Source organism: Hylobates moloch, unplaced genomic scaffold (genome assembly GCF_009828535.3).
Source record: "Hylobates moloch isolate HMO894 unplaced genomic scaffold, HMol_V3 SCAFFOLD_12, whole genome shotgun sequence".
Classification (NCBI taxonomy): Eukaryota; Metazoa; Chordata; class Mammalia; order Primates; family Hylobatidae; genus Hylobates; species Hylobates moloch.
In genome coordinates, this window is record NW_026652287.1 from 7,263,072 (window position 1) to 7,281,198 (window position 18,127).

Sequence of the window (18,127 nt, forward strand, 5' to 3'; positions counted from 1 at the left end):
TGTATATGGAAAGCCATAAACGTCAGCTACCAGAGCCTTATTCTGTCCTCAAACCAGATTGCAACGAAATATAATATCTGAATTCAGGAGCCTTTTATGAAGCCACGGGACTGTGTCCTGAGAAATACACTGAAAAGCTAACACTCTTCCCTTTAATCCCAAAATGTCACATACTAACACCATTCTTTTTCCCATTGGCAGGTAGACCATGTGGCCCGCGTTCTGAATGTGAAATGAGGCCCTATGCAGTCTGCCAATTTCCTAGACAGGTATTTACCACTGGACAGAATGAGGTGGACCCTGACAGCAGGAAATGAGGAAGGAGCAATGAGGCCCAGCTGAAAAGAACTTCTCATCACTGCCCTCCTTATGAGCCAAGAAGAGAGTCAAGTTCAGGTTCAGAGAAAACACAAGGTGCACCAGACAGATGCTCTGTGGCTAAAGGATGCTCCGACTCAAAATACCAATGGCAGATGGCTCCAAGGAAGCCCTAAAGACAGCCTCGGCAGGAAGAAAGGGGAGGAGATTAATATTACTCCTAGAATGAAGCAACTCACAGGGTGCTGGGAATCCAGGCAGGGACCCTGTGACCCAAACTGAGTGAGCGGATGTCACTGCTGTGCTTAGCACACAAAAAATATTCCTGGACATGGACCTTAGTCAGCACTGGTGGGACATGAATCCCTGAACCCCAAGATGGTACAATGTGAACCTGCTACAACATGGGACACACTCAGAAATCAGTCCCTTTCACTGTTAGCTCCAGTCATGTCTGGGAGCTAACTTGCCAGTCTTGTGGCTACTGGTGACCCACTTAGGGTACAGGCGCACGACATTTCTGAGGCTGAGTCTCCTCTAATTCATACAAAACAACTCAGGCATAGAGAGCCAGGCGTGGAAACTCTCTTTCCAGTGGGCCAGGTGGCCAGGTAGCCAGGTGACCAGGTCGCCAGGTCTTTGAAAAACACCAGGAAGAGAAACTCCTTACTGGTCTGTCAAAGTGTGGCCCTAAGAGATGATATAATTCACTACCACCTGGGTACCACGGGAATAACCACAACCCTTACTGATTTCATGGTCGTGAAGGCCAGGAACTAGAAGGAGGCCTTTGTCAGCATTAATATTAGTTCAGGTTGGTGTGGTAAATGTCATCTCTAGCGGCGGCGGAATGGACTAGAAAATCTTCCATGCTCTCTTCCACCCAGAGTTCTCCCATCTATTTCCACAACTCCACTTGGTGCTGTTTTCACATCATTCTCCTTGCCCTTACTTGCACTTGCTAGGGAAGCTCATCACCCACATGTGAGCAGAGAAGACTCCTTCTGGTCTGGATTTCTTAGCTCAGAGAGACCTTCTCTGAGCTGACCAGCAACTTCAGCCATTCCACTTACGCCAATGCAGTTCCCTGCATTGTATTATAGCAACGCAGGGAACTACATTTCCCAAGTTCCCTTGCTCTCTGCTTCTGCATGTGTTCAGCCAATCGGAAGCTCTGGTAGAAGACTGGAGAGTAGGAAGAGGGGAGAACCCAGGGTATTTCACCCTGTGTCTCTTCCCTGCAGAATTCACTGGCAGAAACTGCATCTCCTCTGTGGTTCTAACCCCCACCATGGTCCCAGTTCCCTGTGGCAGGTTCTAATGCTTAACCCAGCAGCTTTTGGGTTCTGATAACCTAACCTCTTCCCCTTTTCCCTCTAGCCCAAAAAGTGACAACAGCTTCCTGCTCATGCTGTTCTTAATTTCTAAATAACTTTACCATCCCCAGATGGTACTTTATCATCCCCAATTTGGTTTCTTAGATTTTCCAGCACCTGAGTAACTAATTCCCTTTATTAAATTCCCTCTGTAGAAGTAACTAGAGTGATTTGTTTTCCTGACTAAAGCATGACTACTATATCCAGTCACTCATCACTCCATCCTGCTATATTCCCTCAAAGCCATTATCACCATCTGAAATTAGCCTTTGTATTTTTCCTTGTTCGCTTGTTTACTATCCATTCTCTCTACTAAAATTCAGATACCATGAGAGAAGGGGCTTTGATGTCCAGTTTACTGCACAATCTCCAGTACCTAGCAGGAGAAATTAAATAGATATTTGCTGAATGAATGTCCATCAATTAAGACTGCCTTGGTTTAACGCTTGAGAGAATAAATCTCTCTGTGTTCCTTCTGAGTTTCTCTCTGGCTTCTTCCCAGGGTTGTTAATAGATACTGTTTTTATTAACACAACATTTGCCCATCACACTATCACTCCATTCATTTGGTCCTAAAATATCACACCACTGTGGTCACTAAGCTGGCAGCTATGTTTGCCAACCAAAGAGCTGCAATTCTCAAGTAGAAGGAGAAAATATCGCTTAAAGGGAGATGCACACCATTTACAGGCCAACACACCTAGGCATATTTACCAGTCATGCCAGTTGATTATCACAGCAGTTGTAAAATAAGTTGTGTTAGACCGTTTTAAAAAAATTATGAAACTGAGGCACAGAGAAATTAAGCAATTTGAACATGGTCAACGTTAGAATTCAAACCAGCTCTATCCAATTCCAAAGGCTTTCCACTTTCTCGTAATTACCTGAGGGCCTACCTAGCCTGGCGGTTCTACAATGAGGCCAAGGAGTTAACCATTTGGAGGTCATGTGAAGGAGCCGCAGCTTAATGCTCACAAGGCCAGGTTCATGGACACAATCCCCGTACATCCAGTGAGGTTTTCATTGCTTCATGGTCACAGGTGACTGTATCTCCCATCCCAGGTACCTGTTACCAGTCTGGATTCTCAGGTAGAGCAGGAAAATAGGTACAGCTGACCCAGAGCATCTCAACCCAGCTGCTAGCAAAACAGCCAGTGATCCCTGCCTTTAAGACAGTAATAAAGATGGAAAAACATTACTACCTATAAACCATCTTACATATCCTGGAGCCTCAGGAGGAACAGCCTATGCAACAATTTGGGCCAAATGCTCTTGAATTAAGGTGATCATTCATTAATAACAGCTGTGGTGGGGTGATACTGTAAATTCCCAGTTTGCTCGTACCTCCAGCTGTATCCCTTTATTGTACCCTGGAGAACAGACCCTTCCACACCTCAGCATTTGAAACACGATTCATTCATTATAGAATCAAAAAAGAAAGGTAGCAAATACTTGACTACTGAATTCCAAAGCCACCAGTATAAAAGCAAGATGCAAGAAGTCAGGTGAGTCTCCACTTTTCTCAACTACATAAAACACATCATGGCCTGAGAAAGAAGAGACACTACAGACAGGCAAGCATGAGGCCACCAGTGCCAGCCGGTCATCAGGCAGGAGGCATCAGGCAGGAGTGACACTTGCCTTTTGTCCTAAGATTCTTCTCAACCCTCAAGCTGAGCAGCCCTGCTTGGCCAATCTGGGGCTCACAGTAACAGGAAGCAGATATGAAGCAGACAGGAAGCAGATGAAGGGCAAATAGGAAGCCAGCAGGAGCAAACGGGAAGCAGACAGGGAGAAACAGGAAGTGGAAAGGAATCAGACACAGAACAAAAAGGAAGAAGCAGATAGGTTCCTGCTCCCAGCTCCAGCCTTGCAGTTGCCTCTATCTTCCCTTATTGCCAGGACCTAAGAAGGAACAGCTGGCCAAGGGTGGGTTTGCAGAGACCCAACCCCAGCATCAAACACCAGAGAATAGAAGAGCAAGTTTAAAACTTAGAGCCTATAGTAACTGGCACATCCCATTTAACAGAGGAGGAAACTGAGGCACGGGGTGAGGGGAGTTAAATTACACAGTTAGTAAATGATGGTGGCAGGACAGGAATCCTGGAAAACTGGCTCTATGATGTGCACTGCTAACCATCCCTGTACAGCCTCACATTAAAGAAGTTGAAGGGACAATTCTTATTCCCAGAACTTCAGGGTGATCCATAACTCCTTCTTGGTCCAGAAGGATACATGAAGATCCTAGAGAGGTGTATAAGGTAAAAACCTAAAAGGTGGGAGTCTTAGATAAAAAGTCAGAATCCAGAGTGGCTTGTCTCTATCAGAGTCCACAGAATGGCTTTAAGTATCATGAAAAACACCTAGGTATTATAGTTTGCAGAACTACCAACAAAATAGAGAATATAGGCATAACATCAGGTCTGAGGAAGGAAGAGAAGGAAGTTAGTTTGGACACATTTGAGTGAAGGTAAAGGGAAGACTGGTAGAGAGACAGCTGAAAATATGGGATCATGGGATTCAGGGGAAGTGGACCCCTAATTTATCTCCCCACAAAAGTAAGCTCCTTTCACACAACATGCTACATCATCAACTACCTCTGTATTCTCTAAGACAAGGATTCTCAACCCTGGCTGCATGGTGAATGTATATATTATACTTAGGACCTGCCCCCTCAGAGTTTCTTCAGATGGTCTCAAGGGGGGCTCAGTATTTTTCTATGTTCGCTAGATGATTCAAATGAACAGCAGTAGAAAAAAGCTCATGGACACTACTGAGTAAACAGTAGGTGCTTTGTGTATACTCATAAAAATGAATAATAAGGGCAAGGAGAGCCACCCTTGAGGGCAAGTCTTGGATCATGTACCAGCAAGTCCATAAAATGTTAGAGGCAACTTTATAAATTAAAACAACAAAAAAGATAAAATACTTAAAAATAAGGGCAAAGGGAAAACAAGAATTATCATTATCATCATCATGTATATATACTAAGCATTTTGCGGGTATTAAAATCATTATCATCATTAAGTCATCATTTACTTAATCATCGTAATACAAACACTATTCTAAGCATTTTATAGGTATTAACTTTTAATTCTGATAATCTTTTGATTATGAGGATTTAGTTTTTATCCCCACTCATAGATGAGAAAACTGAGGCACAGAGCAGTTACGTGACTTGCCTAAGATCACACAGCTAGTAAGTGGCAGAAGTGGAATTTGACCCAGGCAGTTTAGCTCCAGGCAGAGTTCTCACTATTAGCCACTATGTTCTGCTGCCACAGGAAAGCTCAAGCGAGCAAAATCTACATTGTAAGAGTGTAATCAGTGACTAAAGGGAACTGCATATGTGGCTCTGAATTGCCCAGCTCTCAAAGCACAAGACTAGGTCACTATTTGGACACTGTCCATAAGATGAAAGCAAGAAGCAAAGCTTTTCCTGGCTCTAAGAGAAGTTCCTCTGTTGAGTGCTCCCAACTGGCCCCTGCAGGGCACGACATCATTCCCACAATACACTGTGAGCTTCTGAGGGTGCCTCCTATGGTGGGCTCCATGTAAAATGGGCCTATAACAACTATGGACAATGAAGCAAAAGCAGTTTTCCAGAGGGCCCAGCGGTGTGTGCCAAGACCACTGACAGCTTTTGGATAGTCTAGCTTAACAGAAAAAGAAAATCCAGAATGTGATTCTAGAAAACCCGACATTGTACACTCTCCTCCTGAATGTGCTTTTCTTCCCAAACCAGGCAAGGCTTTTAGAAAGAGTCAGGTGGCAGAGCACTTGAGATTATATTCTGAGGCTACAAATATTTTACAGAGACAGTTGAAGGCAAATGCACACAATTTGAAACATAACAAAGAATACCAACCTCTTCTGTCATAATTTCCACCACTGTGTTATGCTGAGAAAGTCCTCCTCCATATCCCAGGATCAAATAGACACTACCTACACTTTTGCTTGGTTTCTGTGCATGGGTATGTATAGATGGGTGTGTCTCTTCATTTTTACACTTAATTCTTGAATCTACCTGAAATATCTACTGGTGTATAATGTGAAGTGAGAATCTGATAAAGTTGAAAATTAGCACGCACTGAATTCAGACAATAGAAAGATTTTGTTTGACTTCGCAGTTTGGGTTTATTTTAATTGAATTTGAATGCTTTGTGTCAGGGTGCACGCACATTTTTCACTATTCTCCAATTCACTAACACCCACTTACACCTACTCTTTTCATTCATTTCTGGTACGTGCCTCAGCCTTGATCTTAGAAATTGATTTCCCAAATAGCTAGCCACTTTCTCCAAACTGTGTTTGTATAATTTATCTCTCTGCCAATGATTTCTAATGCTTTCTGATTATGTTGTTAAGACCTGATACATGCTCAAGTCTACTTGTGATTTATTTATTTAACTTCTTTGCTGTGTGACTACACTCATACGAATACATTGTAGCTGAAATTAATGTGGATTTACAATACAGTTTATTATGTAGGAGTGTTATGGACTGAATTGTACCTCCTCCCAAATTCCTATGTTCAAGTCCTAACCCTTGGCACCTCAGAATGTGACTGTATTTTGGGACAGGGTCTTTCAAGAGGCAATATAGCTAAAATAAGGCCATTGGCGGGGGCAAATATTTTATCGCATGCTGTAGCTAGCTCCTCTGTCTTCTCGCGTTGTGTTCTCAGCGTGTAACTTTGCTCCTCCTGGTTACACAGTGGCTGCTCTATCTCCACCCCTCTCAGGACACACCACCAACACCCACACTTGGATGCCTCACATTTCTCTGGAAGGTTAGTTGTCCTTAGAGAGCAGTTGCCTTTTTGAAGAGCTACTGGGGTGAAGTACCAAGCATTTTGCCTTTTACTGAGGATGGGGGCATTGAAAGAAGGTCTGCCTGGAGTGGGTGTCCTATCTTGAGAATTTAGTTACTCCTCTTGCTTGCAGCCGTTTTCATGCTGTCCTTGCTCTATTTGCCAACATGGGGCCAAGAGCCCCCAGTTCAGTAGGACTGGCATCCTCATAAGACGAGGAAATTAGAACACGGACACACACAGGGAAGACCATGTGGTGGCATAGGAGGCAGGCGGCCATCTACAAGCCAAGAGAGGCCTCAGAAGAAACCAAACCTGCTAGCACCTTGGTCTTGGACTTCCAGCATCCAGAATTGTGAGAAAATAAATTTCTGCTGTTTAAGTGGCCCAATATGTGGTACTTTGTTATGGCAGCCCTAGCAAACTCATACAGAGGCATTATTGTTCTTTATCAAAATCCTATTAGCTAGACTTCCCTGCTTTCCATCTTCCAAGTTAACTTTAGAATCATATGGTCAAGTTGCCCATGCCAAAACTCAAATGGACTGTTAGCTGGAGGTGAGGATCTGCACATTGAGAGTGTGGATGCCTTTCAACTTCCTGCCACATTTTTCTATGTATTTTCAAGTTTTCTAGAATGAACATGTGCTGCTTATTCAATCTAAGAGAAATATTGACATTCTTCCTTCAAAAAGAAAGATATGGAATTTAATTTTAAGTAGCAGACTGAGCATACTCATTCCCTCCATCTCCACAGAAACCCAAATGAAATAAAAGCATGAAAGTACAAAAAGGAAGAAACCTATTATCAAGAGAAATGGAGGAAGGATCTCCGCAAATAAAATACTTCAACAAATTTAAGAAAGAGAATAAGTGGATAAAAGTGTGTTGACGGGCAAGACAGCAGAGGAAACCTTGGACTAGAACATTCTGCATGTGCTGCCAAGGATCAAGGGGCTACTCTGCCCCCTGGAGCCCAGAGGGGCTCCTGGCTACCTGCTGGCACGTACAGTGAGGACAGCTGTGAAACTGGAGCTGCAAAAAAGGAGAGTAACTAGATTCTGTAGATGAGACACCCACTCCAGGCAGACCTTCTTCCAATGCCCCCATCCTCAGTAAAAGGCAGAATGCTTCATACTTCTCCCCAGTAGCTCTTCAAAAACGCAACTCCTCTCTAAGGACATTGAGTTAACCCTCCAGAGAAATGTGAGGCATCCAAGTGTGGGTGTTGGTGCTGCATCCTGAGAGGGATGGAGACACAGCAGCCACTGTGCAACCAGGAGGAACAAAGGTACACGCTGAGGACACAACACGAGAAGACAGAGAGCTGGCCACAGTATGGGATCAAATATAAAATAAGATCAAATCCTACTCCCCTAAGCCACTGTGGCCAGGGTTTCTGTTACTTGCAGCCAAACACAATCCTAAATGATAAGAAAAGAGAAGTACATGGCAGAGTGCCTGGCACAAAGTAAGTAGGAAATAAATATGTGTTGAAAGAATAAATGAATCAATGGAATAAAGTTGATATTTTAATGCAAATAAGTAAAAACAATTAAAATGTGAAAAAAGGAAGAAGGTGTGTAAATTAGCTAAATCCTCATCTTTTATAGAGAGAGCACTGCTGTCTACATTTATTCACTCAAGAAGTCAAGGTAGATGAATCATTATAGAAGTCATCACCAGAAGAACTAAAACCAGAAATGGCTAGAAGTGGTGGACTTGCGGGAAGGAGATCAAGGATATAGAGGAATGGAAGACTATGGCCTTTCTTTCGAAGTTATTCTGTGCCATTTTCATTTCACCATCTGCATGCATGACTTTGAGGATGAGAAGCCTTTGTGTGCAGGAGCCCAAACCTAGCTAAACAGTGGAAGATAGCATAGAACAGAATACTGGAAATTTGAGTGTAGGGATGAGGGGAGAACACCCTTAATCTAAATAACAAGACATTATTGGGCCTGTGGGTGGATGGCTACCTGTCAAGGGGGAGGAAATAAAATACTTCCTTGTCGACCGTATTGCATATGGCTGCCCAGGCAGGGACTGTCCCAGCCTCTCCTGTATCCACGTATGGCCACAAGATTTCTTCTTGAAAGAGGAGCAGGAGTGTCACATATCACATTAAAGCCAAAATAGGTAGCTTTTACCTTCCACCAGTGAGAAGCAGGAAACACTGAAGCCCTAGGGCATGACAAAGCCATCAGCTGGAAGGAGCCCAGGCCCTGGAACCTCCACACGAGGAAAGCTGCCTGCCAAACATGAACACCCACACTAGATGTGAGCAGGAAGCAATCTTTTATTGTGTTAAGCCACTCCTAGGAGTTTATGTATCACAGCAGATAGTGATAACCAACTAAACCAACATGGCATTGGCTTACGATTTGGACAGCAGTGGTCCCGCCCCTTCTAAAAAGTGGAAACAAATTGCAGAGCACTTCCTTAATGTAAACTGTTTTTGTGAGCATGGAGGAGATAAAGACACTCAGAGAAACAAAAGTGAAGAGCTGTTCAGCCAACATGACAGATTTCCATGCCGTGCCAGATGCAGGGGGAGCATTATTAAATGGATCATATAGATTACTTAGTGACAGGAATTTTGACCTCCTATAGGCACCATCAGCCGTTAAACAGTAGGAAATTTTGATGACCTTGTTCTAATTTCCATTTATATTTATTCTAAATTGGACACCTTGGAGATTGTTTAAATAAGACAGGAAAATTCAGTGAGTAATCTTTGACAGCTCTGCCACTGTGTGATTGGGAAGCAGCTGAGGCTTACAAGAGGCAGAGAGACACCTGGGCTGGAGCCCCGGGTCTGCCCTCAGTTCAATTTATGTACCAAGGCAAGTCACTTCATCCTCCAATTCAATTTCCCTCTGTGTCAAATGGGGTGTCACCTGCTGCCAGGTGCATCAGGGACACACCATGAGGTAACCCAGTGGTGTGACTTGTTATTGTGCAACTGCATGTATAGGAATGTCACAGGTGGTGCCTCTGCAGACTTCTCACTAATTCAGACTTGCTTTTCCTTCATCTGTTCATTACTGAAATCGAAAATGATTCTTTCATTTCCCAGAATGAAATGAAAGAATGCAAACCATGCAAGTCTAAACAAAATTGGAATTTAAGGTCAGTCATAGCTGGGACAGGCTGGCTTCAGGTCTGGCTGGATTCAGCAGTGAAGCAATGTCATCACTGTGCATCTTCACAAATGTCCTTTGAGGGAATGGTTAAAGAAGCCTCGGTACCTATGTTGGGTGGAACACTACTCGGCAGTAAAGAGGAGCAAATGATGGACACACAGCATCATGAATAAGTCCCAAATACATCATGCTGAGCAAAAGAAGGCAACCTCAGAAAGCCACATGCTGTCCAAGTGCACTTACATAACACTCTAGAAAAATCGAACCAGAGGGATGAAGAACACATCGGTGACTGCCAGACAGAAGGGGCTGGAAAGAATTTGACTTCAAAATTTTAAACAAGGGAATTGGAAGAGGGGTGATGGAGCTCTTCTGTGTCCTGACCGTGCTGATGCTTACACAACTCTATGCATTTGCCAAAAACTTACAGCGCTCTGTATCAAAAAGAGTGAAATGTACTGAAAATAATTTTTTCCTTTGAGGGGGAGTCTTGCTCTGTCGCCTACGCTGGAGTGCAGTGGCGCGATCTCGGCTCACTGCCACCTCCCCCTCGCAGATTCAAGCGATTCTCCTTCCTCAGCCTCCCAAGTAGCTGGGATTACAGGCATCTGCCACCATACCTGGCTAATGTTTGTATTTTTAGTAGAGACGGGGTTTCGCCATGCTAGCCAGGCTGGTCCTGAACTCCTGACCTCAAGTGATCCTTTCACCTCAGCTGCCCAAAGTGCTGGGATTACAGGCATGAGCCACCATGCCTGGCCAAAAATAAATTTTACGGTAATTTTTTAAGATGCATTTTCCCCCATCACCCTGCTCTGTCTTCTACAAAGCTGACTTTATTCTCCACGTCACAGTGAGATCAGCATTTTCAAGCTTCACATTCTCCTTCTAAAATCCAGTGAGAACTAGTGGAAGTCTATTTATCAAAATTACAGGGGAAACCCTCAGTGCATCTCACTGTCTATGACAGGGCATCTGCCCATCCCTGAACAAATCACTGTGGCCAGGGGGAAGCCTGTTCTCATTGGCTCAGCCAGTGTCATGTGCCCCTCCCCAGGAGCCTGGAGGTAGAATCAGCTTTAGCTGAATAGGAGAGGCGGGGGTAGTTCCCCAAAGAATCATCATGGGGTCATTTCAACAAAAAGAACAAGGGAATTCTAGGTAGGAAACAAAAAAAAAATCTCTATTTTTCAAATAAAACAATTTACACCAAGTCAGTACTGATTTCTTCCTGCCAGCACTACTCTCAACACCATAGGTGTTGCAAAAGAAAAGTCAGGACCATGCCTGGGGTCAGAAACCAGACATTTGATCAATTACCCTGCAGAAACGTGTTACCTTTGCAATTTGACATACTGTGTTCAAAACACAAGTTGGAGATTCTGAACCCAGGGCCTAAAATAAACCAACATTCGCTGAAGGGCTAATCTGTTTACTTAAGGATCCCAAGTCTTCAGAAGTGATCTCAGCGGGCAGGGACAAAACAGAAGTAGACTCAGGGCCGGCTTCATGTCATGCAAACTGCATTTCAGGGCCGCACGCTCAGAAGGAACCGTGCTCTGCCTAATGCCGTGCTGCCATGCTCTTCACCTCTGAAATTCTTAGAGTTGCGTCTTTGAACTCATGCTTTGTAAGTGAAGTCTAATGAGACGGTCGTGCATGGCACAGAAGCAGAGGAGAAATGTGCAGTACGCTTGCCTGCTGTTTGCTCCTTGCTGCACGATTTGCATATAGCATTCACAGTGCCCCATAAGCATCATGGTCCCAGTAGATCCATTATGCGTGGAACTCAGCAAGACTCAAAGCGAGTATAGGTAAGCGTGTTGCATCCATGACAGCTAAACAGGGGCACTGACAGCTCGGAGAAACCAGGCTGCCCATTCAAACCAGAACTTGCTTCAAAGGCAGAAAAGAGGCAAAGACGTTCTACAAAACACAACAAACCAAGGAACCCTGTCAGGTCCTTTATTCCTGTTACTTCCTGTATTCCTTCCAGCCACTTAACCGCTGAAAAGGAAGACACAGAAGGAACAGCAAAGATCAGAAAACCCCTAGCTCCTCTCCTTTCAGTCCTTCCTCACCCACCAGGAGGCGAAGGGAGAGGTCTGGTAGAAGGAGTATCACGAGGTGAGATGAGAAAGTGCTGAGGTAGCTCTGGGCAGCGTTTCCACTGTCCTGGTAGCAATGATATACCCATGCTCGCACGAGCTATGAAATATGGATTGTGTAACTGACAATTCTGCATATGTGTTAATTGCTCTTGTATTTGCATTTAAAACTGGTATCACATAATAAAAAGATAAATGATAAAACTCATACTAATGATTTAATATTTTAATTTTTCTTTTTCAGAATGGCCTTAAATAGCAAGTAAAAACACCATGACAAGTTGAAAGAGGGGCCCCAGAAGGAAGGAAAAGGGCTTTTTATTTTCATACTTTTCATGGCATTTTTTTCCCTGATTTTGGAACAAGGGGCTGAATTTTCATTTTTCCCTGAGCACTGCAAATTATGTAGCCAGCCCTGAGGACATGTGAGTTAACCCAGCAGAAATATAACCATGCCACAATCCCTAACTTTCTCCCAACACTTAGGCCAGAGGTTAAAAAAGCAGGCTCCAGGGACAGTATCTGGGTCACAGACATATTTTTATTTGACCTACTCAGTGATTTTCTAAAAACTGAATTAGTCGCACAAAAATCCAGATTTCTGACTTTTCTTTAAAGATACAATAAGCTTTGACTAGGCTGTGCATGCATTCTTACCCAGCAGTAATCAGCTAGAGCAGCAGAGTCACTGCTGCTCTTTAGCTAGCACCTGCATCCTAAAGCTCACCACAGTCCCCACCATTCCCTGTCGCCCCATTCCAGCTCTCACACTCACATATATCCCCTGTCTGCCCTCCGGTCCACTTTCTGAGAATGTGAGGAGGGCAGAGCTGGGAGGGGAAGACAGAATTCTAGGTTGAAACAGCTTCAGACTTAGACATTTATTCTTCATGAATGTAATTAATTCTATTTGCCTTATGTAGTGGGTTGAGTAATGTCCCCCCAAAAAGATATTTTCCAGGTTCTAACCCATGGTTACCTGTAAATGTCACCTTACTTGGAAATAGAGCCTTTGTCAATGCAATTAAGGATTTCAAGATGAGCTCATTGGATGACATAAGTCCACCCACCCTAAAACCAATGACAGACGTCCTTATAAGAGAAAGGACAGGGAGACTTGAGACACACAGAGACATAGGAGGAGGCCACATGAAGACAGGGGAAGAGACTGGGGGGATGTGTCTACAAGCCAAGGAACGCCAAAGATCACTGGCAACACCAGAAGCTGGAAAACCGGCCTGGGACAGCGCCTCCCGCAGTCTTCAGAGGAATCAACAGGGCAACACTTTGGTTCACCTCCAGAATGTGTGAGAATCAGTGTCTGTTGTTTTAAGCCACCGAGTTAGTGGTAACTTATTACAACACCCACAGGAAACTAATGCACATTATAAACAATAAAACATCATTCATCCTGGCTAGTTTGGGCCATCCAAAATCTCTCGGAAAAATATCTTTTGTTCTCTTTCTTGTTTTTTGTTTTTTAAGGCAGTTCATTATTTTCCAACACACAAAGTAACTAGAGAAAGGAAAAACTAATATTGTCCAGTCTTAGTGGCTGTTCCAAAGAGAACCCGCTTTAGTGAATCTGTAAGACGAGTTTTTAAGGGTTAAGTGTTTAAACAGCATGACCTCAGATGCCTTCAACATCCCTTTTACAACTCTGTTGAATCTCCAAGTGCTTGGAAACCCCTTTTCACCTACCAAAGCACTCTACTGTCTTAAAAAAAAAAAAAAAAAAAAAAAAAGCCAACTCTCTGAATTAATTTCTCAGATCACATAAGGGTCCCTGTGACGCAGGAAGTGTAGAGCTAGGAAGAAATGCAGTGGGTGGAGGGCACAGCCTGCTTCTGAGGAGCTGCACTTAATTGAGAAAAGAAGACAAAAGTCTGTGGGAAAAAAAATTGATAAAGAATGAAAGAAAGTAAAATATGTATTGTTCACTTGCCTGATACAAGAGTTGCCAGATCTCAGAGGAAGAAGAGATGAATAATTGGCTGGCAATTATCACAAGCTTATCAGTAGCATCCAATACATAAAATAATAATAACAATAATAGTCATTGCTAGGAATTTGTCACATATTTACTGAGTGCCAGTCACTGTTCTAACTACATTAACATGTATAAACATACTAAGTAACATGTTCTGATACATGTATTAACATGTTTTAAATGTATTAACATGTATTAGCTCTTTAGACATTTATTCTTTACACAATCCTATGAGCTAGAGTATTATTTTCACATGGTATATTAATACTATTATATAATTATTACCTAAATAAATTTGGGCAGGGCTCAGTAGCTCATGTCTATAATCCCAGCACTTTGGGATGGCTTGAGGTCAGGAGTTAAAGAGAAGCCTGGGCAACAAGTGAGACCTCATCTCTACAAAAAAAAAAAATGTAAAAAAAAAAAAAAACCAGGCATGACAGCAACTGTCTGTAGTCCCAGCTACTTGGGAAGCTAAGGTGGGAGGATCGTTTGAGCCCAGGCTGTCCTGGCTGCAGTGAACCGAGATTACGCCACTACACTCCAGCCTGGGCGACAGAGCAACACCGCATCTCCAAATGTATCAAATAAGTTGTAATAATATAGCCATTTAACAGATTCAAAAATGAAGGCACAGAGATATCAAAAAACTTGCCTAAAGTCACACTGCCTGTAAGGGGTGCAGCAAGAGTGGGCCCCAGAGTGTGGGCTTTAACCCCTGCTCTGCCGGGTCCTGGCATCTATGCAGCTCCTGCTCCTCTTCCGCCTGGGGAGAGACTCAGCTCCTTCCTGGTGAGCCGCGTGTGAGCTGGTTCCAGATTTCACCCGGAGCACGGGGCTCAGATGCTGCTTTTAACCATAGTGCGACCTCGAAACCCGTGGACTAAAAGCCACGGAGAACTCGGGAAAGAAACAGCACCTCCCCTTCACACAGACCCCAGGGCTACGCCGTGGACCCCACCCTGGGTAAAAACCCTTAACAGCAGCCTTGGGAATGTTGGTGCAGAGGAAAAATACAAAGCCTCAGTCAGTCCCCTTTTCCTGGAATGCAATTCAGAGCTTATCCTATGTCGCTCAGAGTCAGCGGAGGACGGAGCGGACTCCTGGGACAGCACCACGGAGGAGGGGACCGACCCCGGAGCCCGGACTGAGCCCACCTGGGCCAGGCCCTCCCCGGCGCTGTCCCCGCCCCGCTCCCAGTCCGGCTCCCTCCTCCGCAGACCCCAGGCCTCGCGGGCAACACCGCCACCCAGTGGCCGCCGCCGCCAGCGCTGCACGAGGAGCCGGTGGTGCATCCCTCCCCTCTTCCAGAGATGAAACCCCGATTTGGGGCTGTTTAGGGCAATCTGGGGACTTTCACCAAGGCCCACTGCTGCTTTCCAACAGAAACCCCTTAAACAAAGCGCGACTACTCTCTAGGACCAGATTCTTTGTTTGCAAATCACACAAACCCAAACCAGGATAGGCTTAGGGGAGAAAGGGAGTCCCTGTCCCCAAACCACCAGCGGGGACAGAGGAGACCACGGGCGGCAGCCAGCACCCTGTGGGTTCTCTGTGCTCTGGAAGAACATGAAATCCTATTTGGAAGCGGGGACGCACCCACACCACACGCATCCCATGACCCGGAGAAACACCTGGGTTTTCCATGAGTCCAGCGTGACACAGATCGTCGGACCACAGGGACGGCCGCCGAACAATGGCCACAGGCTGCCAGCAGGGCCACTGTATTGAAACCCTCTCTCCCCTTCCCTTTGTCCACTTCCCTCACCCTGAGAAATCACAAAGTGGAGAACTGGTTTTTGCCTGTATCTGTTGCATTCCTTCCAGTAAAGATCAGGTAGTTTTATGAAAGGGCTTTTCTTCCCTTTGTGTTCAGAGGTATTCACTCCACGGGGAAAATCTCTCTAGTCCCTGGCTTGAAAGCCGTTCCTGTTGTTACCTTTCATTGGCCACCTGAGTGTCAAGGGGCCAGGGTGGGGGGAACACTTTAAAAGGCCAATCTCAAGAGAGATGAATACAGCCTGTGTCGGTGACAATGAGTGGCTTGGGCACAAAGCCACGACAGCTCTGAGACATCTGTTGGGGAATCGTCCCAGGGAAGTCACCAGCCCATTGTCCCATCTCATTCCAGCCAAAAGCCATTCAGACCTTATCATCCTCCTCAAGTCAGTGCCTCACAGGACCCCAGACCCAAGGGTGAAGGGAGCTTGGGTTCTAGAGGAGGCTTGGGCTAGAAAGTCAGCCTGCCTCTTGCCTGGCTGGGCTGCCTGGTGAGTGACTCAGCCCTACTTAGCAAGACAGGAATACCATCTGCCTCCTGGGGTTCTGTCACATTCAATGGGATGGATCAGGCACACTCATTTGTCTAAGTCAGCTTGGCCAGCTATAACAAATCCATCATAGGCTGGAAGGCTTCAACAACAGACATTCATTTCTCACAGTTCTAGAGGCTGGAAGACCAAGATCAAGGTGCCAGCAGATTTGATGTCTGGTGCATGCCTTCTTCCTTATGGACACACATTCTTGCCGTATCCTCGCATGAGGGAGGAAGCACTGGTGCTTCTTCCTCTACTTATAAAAGCACTCATGGGGGCCCCACCCTCGCAACCTCACCTAAATCTAATTACCCCTCAAGGGCTCCACCTCCTGATACCATCACATTGGAGATTAGGGCTTCAGCAAATACGTTTTGGGGTGGGGGAGAATGTGAACATTCAGTCCATAACAATGTTCATTCAGTACCCATCAAGAGCCAGTCCTGTGCCCAGCACTGAAGTTGCAGGGAGAATAGAGCAAAGCAGCCCTGCCCTCACAGAGTTTAGTCTAGTTTGGAGCTGAAGAATGAACAAGCCATTCCAATAAAGAAAAGCGAGAGTCATGAGGACAAATGTACCGAGGAGAGGCCCCAGTGCAGTCTGGATGGAGCCAGAGAAAACAGGACCTGTAGTTCACTGAATGGTGCCCCCAAAACACATCCACCTGGAACCTTACTTGGAAATGGGGTCTTTGATGACGTAAGCAGGTCATATTGGATAAAGGCAGACTTTAAATCCAATGACTGGTGACCTTAGAAGCAGAAGAGAGAATAGAGACAGGGAAGGTCATGTGAAAATGAAGTGAGAGACTGGAGTGGTGGGGCCACAAGCCAAGGAATGCCTGGAGCCACCAGAAGCTGAAGAGGCAGGAAGGATCCTCCCTCCCCTAGAGCCTTCAGAGCAAGTATGGCTCTGCCAACACCTTGATTTTGGACATCTGCCCTTCAAAAGAGAATAAATGCATGATGGATGCCCCAGGAGACTAACACAGTAGCCGAAGGACACGTGGAATAGCCAGGTCCCAGGTGGGGAAGAAGGCTCCCAGCAGAGGAAACAGCATGGGCAAGAGAACACAGAACCCTGCTGCAGCTGCGAGGGTCTGGTGGCTGGGCAGGGGTGAGGGCACCGTGCTGGGCTGGAAAGGGAGGAAAGGACACATCCTTCAGGGCTGGCGGAGGCCACTGCATTGTGTTTGGACTTTTTCCCGGGGTAACGGGAAGCCACCTGAGCGACTGGGCTCCCAGGTTCACGGCACCATTTGATATAACACGGTTAAGACATCACTCTGCTATTATGGAGAATGGACTAAAAGCAGGAAAGGCCAGGACAGGGAAATGAATGTGATGGCCCAGCCCCGAGGGGAGGGTGACTTTGTTTAACAAATGGGCCAAAGACGATCCTTGTAGACCGGCCCCAGGTTTACTTCTTCAGTGTAGGCTAGGGCCATCCATTCTCCAAGACCCCCAGTGCCAAAATCAAAATTTTACACAACCCATTGTTTTAAATGTAGCCCAAAGAAGCAGACTTTTAGCTAAGTAGAGCCCGCCTGCTTTATATATCCTGAGAAACTGCACCCAGCGTCTGCCAGCCACAGATTTTTTTTAAAACCTTGGGCCACAGAAGACCCCAGGCATCTGCTGCCCCTTGGAGCCCCCTGGCCCAGAGGCACCCCATGGTCCTGCTGTGTGACCTGGACACTTAAGCCCCCTCTCTAGCTCTCCTTTTCCAGGAGTTCCTTCTTCCCTTCTTGGTTGGCTGGTGGCCCAGGTGATGGCCACAGTCTCTGGAAGGTCTCCTGCTGTACGAGACATCCCCCCCATGCAACCTGTCAACATGCTGCCCAAGTGAAAAAGCTCACTCTTCCTGATCGGGCCTGAAATCCTCAAACTCACCACAGCCTCTACTGCAGACAGGGCCACCAGGATGGAGAGGGAATGAAGAGATACTGGTAGGACCTGGACATCAATTAGCTATGATGGGAGGGGAGAGGGTGCTGAGAGAGGGAAGAAAAGACAAAGAGGCATTTTGAGCTTAGTCTTGGGCACAAGGGTGGACCTGTCA

At 45.5% G+C, this 18,127-nt stretch overlaps 1 protein-coding gene across 4 annotated transcripts in view; it reads right to left on the reverse strand.

Annotated features, from left to right (window-relative positions):
- The window catches only part of TMEM132B (transmembrane protein 132B), a 497,414-nt gene that overhangs the window by 305,475 nt on the left and 173,812 nt on the right, over positions 1-18,127 (reverse strand). For 2 of the 4 annotated variants that reach the window (XM_058426041.1, XM_058426042.1), the window contains exon 2: positions 17,959-18,059. The exons of the other annotated variants lie outside the window; for them this stretch is intronic. The gene's annotated coding sequence lies outside the window, so the exon portion shown is untranslated. The remainder of the gene's footprint in view (positions 1-17,958; positions 18,060-18,127) is intronic. 4 annotated transcript variants of the gene reach the window in all.